The following is a 5,847-nucleotide window of genomic DNA, read 5'->3' as shown; positions in this document are numbered from 1 at the left end:
AAATGATTTACAATATTAAGAGGCAAGTCTTAACATGACTCAATAAAAAAAAGAAATAAAATAAAATAAAAAATAGTATTTGGCGACTTGAAAGACGAATGAATGGGTGATGTTGATGGTGGGATATCGTGATAGAGGAGAGGTCACGATGGGTGGGTAATGACGGGGTGTGGAGTTGCAAGATTACGAGAAGGGTTACAGGTCACACATGAGTGGGGCTGGGATGGTGGTTATGCTGATTCAGAAAGTAGGGGAGATGGTGGATGCAAGAGGAGGTATAGTAGTTGAAAGACGTAAGATATGGATTGGAAGGTGGTGGTTAGCTATGGCCTATGGGAGCTCTTGAGATAGGGAGTGAGCACTAGTACAATTAATGCAATTGGCATCGGTTATAAACAGTGATTGTCATCGGTTCCCAACCGATGCCAATGCGGGCGATGCCAATGACATTTTTTTTGAATTGGCATCGGTTCATAAACAGATGCCAATTTACACATATTGGCATCGGTTGTTATTCAATTGGCATCGGTTCTAACCGATGGCAATTTACACATATTGGCATCGGTTATACCATAAAAACCGATGCCAATTTTTGCATTATTGGCATCGGTTGTAACTTAAGAACCGATGTCAATCATCAATTACAACAATAAAAAAAATTTGTGCCTAGCCAATAAATAAGTTATTGGCTATTTCGACAATCATACCTGCATTATTTTATTTTCTAAACGCTATAGAAAATTCGACAATTTATAAATTGAGCAATCCAAATTTCATAAGTTCAATACCAAGAAATCCAAATAAATTAAAGCCATTCAAGAAATTGTATCCGGCAACAAAATCACATACAAAAAAACCCATAACTATTCAAGTATCAAAATCAACCGTTCACTACATTGTATATTTTTGTTACAAAATAGAGCCCAAAGCTCCCGAACCTCGTTCATCTCTTCGGGTGTAATTGTTGAACCTGCACACCGTAAACAAGAACAACATAATGATTAACTAAACTACAACTTAGAAAGAGAAATAAACTACTTGAAACAATTTATAGATTAAATACTACTCAAAGGACACTACTCAAAGGATACGCACAAACAAATGAGCTTTTGCTGGCCTCACATCCAAAGTCTAGGCCACACTCACTTAGATTTCTAACCAATTCGCACGAAGAGAACAGCAAACTTAAACTGCCTACTTAAACAGTTTCCTAGGCATATAACACGTCAAGAGTTGTATCCTACCTAAGCCAATGGCGTCAACTATAAGACGGTCGGGCTGACTCACTACTAGAAAGCCACAAGAAAAAAGGAAGAAAATTAGGTTATACCACGGTTACCTGAATAGTCCTCGTGTTTCAATCCTCTTCGGAAGATATGGATGATCACATAGAGCAAGGACCTGGCAGCGTCCAGTTAAATTATTATCATTAACAATTTCTACTGACAATAACGTACAATTGATGACCACTTGATAAACAATACTAACCTCACGGAAGAAAGTAACGGGATGCTGGCCAAGAGATTGAGGATTTCCAATATTACAGTAAAGTATCTGCATGCTCAAGTTAAAAGAGAGTCAGGACTTGGCGGTATCTTGACAGTTTACACAGTAATGCAGCCATAAAAGGTAAAAATTGAATCAGCATTCCACCAATCTAACCAAATCGCACGAAGAGAACATCAACATCATCAGTATAAAATCAGTTTTGAGACAACAAGAACCATAAGTACCATAGCAGGGAGCATTGACACCAGTATAACACATGAAGATTTTCTTCATAAATCTACTCCAATAAAAAGAATAGAAGTTATTTAAGTTGCAGCAACTTAGGTTTAGAATTAGCAGGAGAGTCTCGCTTATATTACCTCATAGGCTCACACAGTTATCCACTCTAATCCATCATTCTCCTCTTAAACGAACCTCTTCTTCCACAATTGTAGCATCATTCTCCTCTTAAACGAACCTATTCTTCCACTTTTGTTGTAGTTCGTGAAAATGTCTGAGAGAAGGCCATAGCAGGAGAGTCTCGCTTATACTACCAATTCTTCGTAATTGTTGTACGTTCTAAAAGGCCAGACAATTGAGCAATATAAGGAAACATAAAAATTTTGGAGGTTGCAAAAACCTATACGCAACACCAATGGCATACTATCATGATTAATGATAAGGATTTTGTGGATGACAACCAAATACTCAACTAAATTGAACAACAAAAACTACATTCTTACATCATCGTTGAAGAAATTGATGTTCTACACTGACCTCAATTCTTCTACCAAGCATAATGGCAACGAACTCTAACACCAGGCGGTTGTGGTACGATTCTTATTTTTTTAAATATCTTATTATTCGAGGGGTCTTTTTTTTTTTCATAAGAACAACAAAATAAACCTTGTCGGCCAGACAAGAACAATAGTCCTTTGAAGGTTTGAAATTGTATATCATTATACAAGACCTTCTTTTGCCTATCCACATAATATAAAACTCAAGAGAAATGAGATCAAAAACTATACCCCATTTGAGACAACACTATTAGTCATGTTGATTCTTGTTTGCCTATCCTCTTCAAGTATGCATTCATGCAAAGAGAAGAAGTACCCGAAATGCAATAGACGAACATAAGCATCATTGCATCAGAACAAGAAACATATATAAGAGACAAATAGCCGTATAAAATAAAGAGATTGTTTGCTGCCTAGAAGGTTGTACAATCTCCGTGTTTAAAATAACCAGGATATGTTTTCTAAAGCATAATGCATGTAAAACATAAATAAAAGGTATTGAAGAGTCTATCACACCCGAAATACTCGAGAGGGGGGGGGGGGGGGGTGAATTGAGTATTTAAAAATTATGCCTACTTTTTATTTTATATCAAAGGTAATTAATTACTTAAAGTTTATTGATTAAACTTTAATTAATTAACTAATTGATTATGAACGAATGAAATGACTGAAACGAAAGATGCAAAGACACACGATATTTGAAGTGGTTCAGCTTCACACGTCGAAGCCTACGTCCACTATTCTCGATTAATAATTTTAGTACCTTACTCCGGATTACAAAATTATCAACTCAACTCGTATAGTTAACTCTAACTATAACTCGATTTGAATATCACTAGATATTCGTTTTGACTATCTTAAGTTACTAAGAAAGCACTTGATTGTTCTTCTAAGTGTTCACACAATTGAACGAGTAAGAAACAATATGAAGTACTATTATCTTATGACGTAACCTTTAAGAAAGATAAGCAATTTGAAGAGCACGACTTTTCGCAAATATTTTTCCAAAACAAAACAATAAGAAAATTAAGAATTAAACTCAAATATGTTTTGCAAAGTTTGTTGTATTTCGAAAAGCTTAGATAAATGAAGAATGATCAATTGTATTTATAGTAGAAGTGGGAACTAGGGTTTGCACGAAACCCTAGGATGCCGTGAGATAGGCGGCTAAGGCTATAAGAGATAAATCTTTATCTCTTTCCTAAATTTAATCCAAGATATTATAGTTTAGGTAAATAAGATAAAAGTAAATCTTATTTGAAATCTAAAACTATATCTTTTAAGATGTTGGGATAAGTAAACAAACCAAATCATATATTATAAAGATAGGAAAATATCTTATATAAATATAAGCTAGATTTGATTAGATAAGTTACTTAAACACAACCACCTCACACGCCCCAACGGTTTGCAGCTTACGGCTGAAACCCTAGGCCCGTGTCCATCTTGGATAAAACCTATCTCCTTGGATTAGGGTTAGATTAGATAAACTAGCAAACCCTAGGTAGCATGACGACTCATAAGTCGTTTTACTAACCAATAGGAATATGCAAGTCACCAATTATAATAACCCACAATTCAACTCTACTATATACACAAAAGATTTCGAAATATGTTTAAAAGAATTTTATCCTTTGAAAAATGATTTTAAAACTATTAAAATCGTGCCTTTAAAATGCTACCTAAAGTTATAGTAGAAACAGCTATAACTTTAAGTTTGGTTAGTAAAGTTATAGGTGAAATAGCTATAACTTTACTTTCCCAATACTCTTATCTTAAGATACCATCATTAGATGAAGACCTATACTAACTAATCTTCCTGGAGATCTTCAGTAAAGGATCTTCTCTTTATCTTGACCAAAAGCTCTTCATCTTGAGCTTTGTTAAAGACTTGATCTAGCCTTTTGCTTGAATGATCATCATATTTGAAACTTGTTACATTTGCTTATGATGCCTTAAGAACTTCCAATGTTATAGCTCAAGCTGCTATAACATGACTTGAATGACGCTTCACAAATCTTCAATGTTATAGCTAAGAGAGCTATAACATTACTTGTTAAACTTGTAAACCTAAGTTAATCTAACAAAGACTAAACAAACAATTACAAGCAAGAGTATATATAAAACGAAGCACACACTTGTCATTATCAAAACTTAATCATATATCTATATGGTCCAACAAATTCCCCCTTTTTGATGATGACAAGTCTCTTAAGATTTGTGACTAAGTGTAAGTTCCCCCTCAACATAATACTATAAAAAGTCATAGACAGTTGAACGCAAGAACAATCACTTATATACAAAGTATATCATCTAAGGACCTTAAGAGATTAAAGATTCCGACAAGGAGCAAGCTTAGGCAAATACTTAAGTCATGAAGATTTCTTCCCCCTCTTGACATCATCGAAAAGACGAGTAAAGACATAAAACAACTAGAATAATATTAGTCGAGGCACAAGTTAAGCATGCAAAGAGATATTAGAAAACGAGAAAGTAATCTACATTAACATGCCAAAATAGAAAATAAGCATACTACAAACCAAATTAGTCTAATTGCCAACTGGGCCGAATGAGAACAAGAGTTTTAAGCCAAATGGGCCGAATGAGAAGTAAGCCAAAATGGGCCGAATTAGACAATTATTCAAAATATAAAGTCTAACAAAAGAAAAGGCAAGGAAAAGAGGAGGACGGGTTTAAGGAATGTCACGTTTCACGACATTGGGGTTGACATAACCGGGACGGGTCCTAAACTCAAGAGAGTCGAGACGATCAAAGCATGAACGAACATGGTTAGCTTGTGCCGTGAGACACCGCTCAAAATTAAGCGCCTTCATTGACAAGGCTTGAGTAGCCTCGTACACAACCCGCATATCCTCATGCATAGCTTTCCCTTCTTTCCACAAAGCCCCACCTTGACTAGCCAAATTAGCTAATGAACTAGAATGACGAACACACTCCTTTGCCGCCCTAGCCGCATCCTTAGCCATAGCATCCACTCGTGCTTCAAGCCCATGTAAATAATACAAGACTTCACCATGATCCGAACCCTTCGAACCCGAAGCCTCATTCCTGTCTTTTCCCAAACCCGAGACCAACTCCACAACCATCTTATTTTGTGCATCCAATTTCTCACAAATACTTGCCATAAACACTTCCAATTTTTGTTCAACAACTGAGACCACATCCGACGTTTTCTCCACCACATTCCCTTTTGACAAAAACACCAAGTCGGGTCCAATAGCACCAACTTTCATCAATTTAAGATGAGTGTCACACATCTCATCTTTCACCTTTACACCATAGCTAGAAATCCCAATCACCCCTTTTTGTTCCAAAAGCCGAGAGACCCACATACCATAAGGCAAATCCAAAGTTGTATAAAAATTTTCCTCAGTGACACAAACACTAGTTTGAATGATTTTATGAAACACAAGACGAAGAAGACTAACTTTGGATCCCTCGAGCCACTTAGACAACAACAACATCTCATAGCTAGACAACTTATCACGACCACCCCTTCTTGGAACAACCGTGTTCCAAATGAAATTAAGAAAGAATTTCA

General features: G+C 35.9%; 1 long non-coding RNA gene across 1 annotated transcript; it reads right to left on the bottom strand.

The window, feature by feature from the left end:
• Positions 1 to 846: 846 nt before the first annotated feature.
• LOC141652790 (uncharacterized) lies at positions 847 to 2,066 on the bottom strand. The gene is made up of 3 exons (XR_012547258.1): positions 1,869 to 2,066; positions 1,489 to 1,554; positions 847 to 1,401 (listed from the first exon to the last, which is right to left on the bottom strand). It is a non-coding gene; the product is annotated as an uncharacterized LOC141652790 (long non-coding RNA).
• Positions 2,067 to 5,847: the final 3,781 nt, after the last annotated feature.

This window comes from Silene latifolia, chromosome 1 (assembly GCF_048544455.1).
Source record: "Silene latifolia isolate original U9 population chromosome 1, ASM4854445v1, whole genome shotgun sequence".
Taxonomy (NCBI): Eukaryota; Viridiplantae; Streptophyta; class Magnoliopsida; order Caryophyllales; family Caryophyllaceae; genus Silene; species Silene latifolia.
This window is presented reverse-complemented; position numbering and strand designations above follow the sequence as displayed.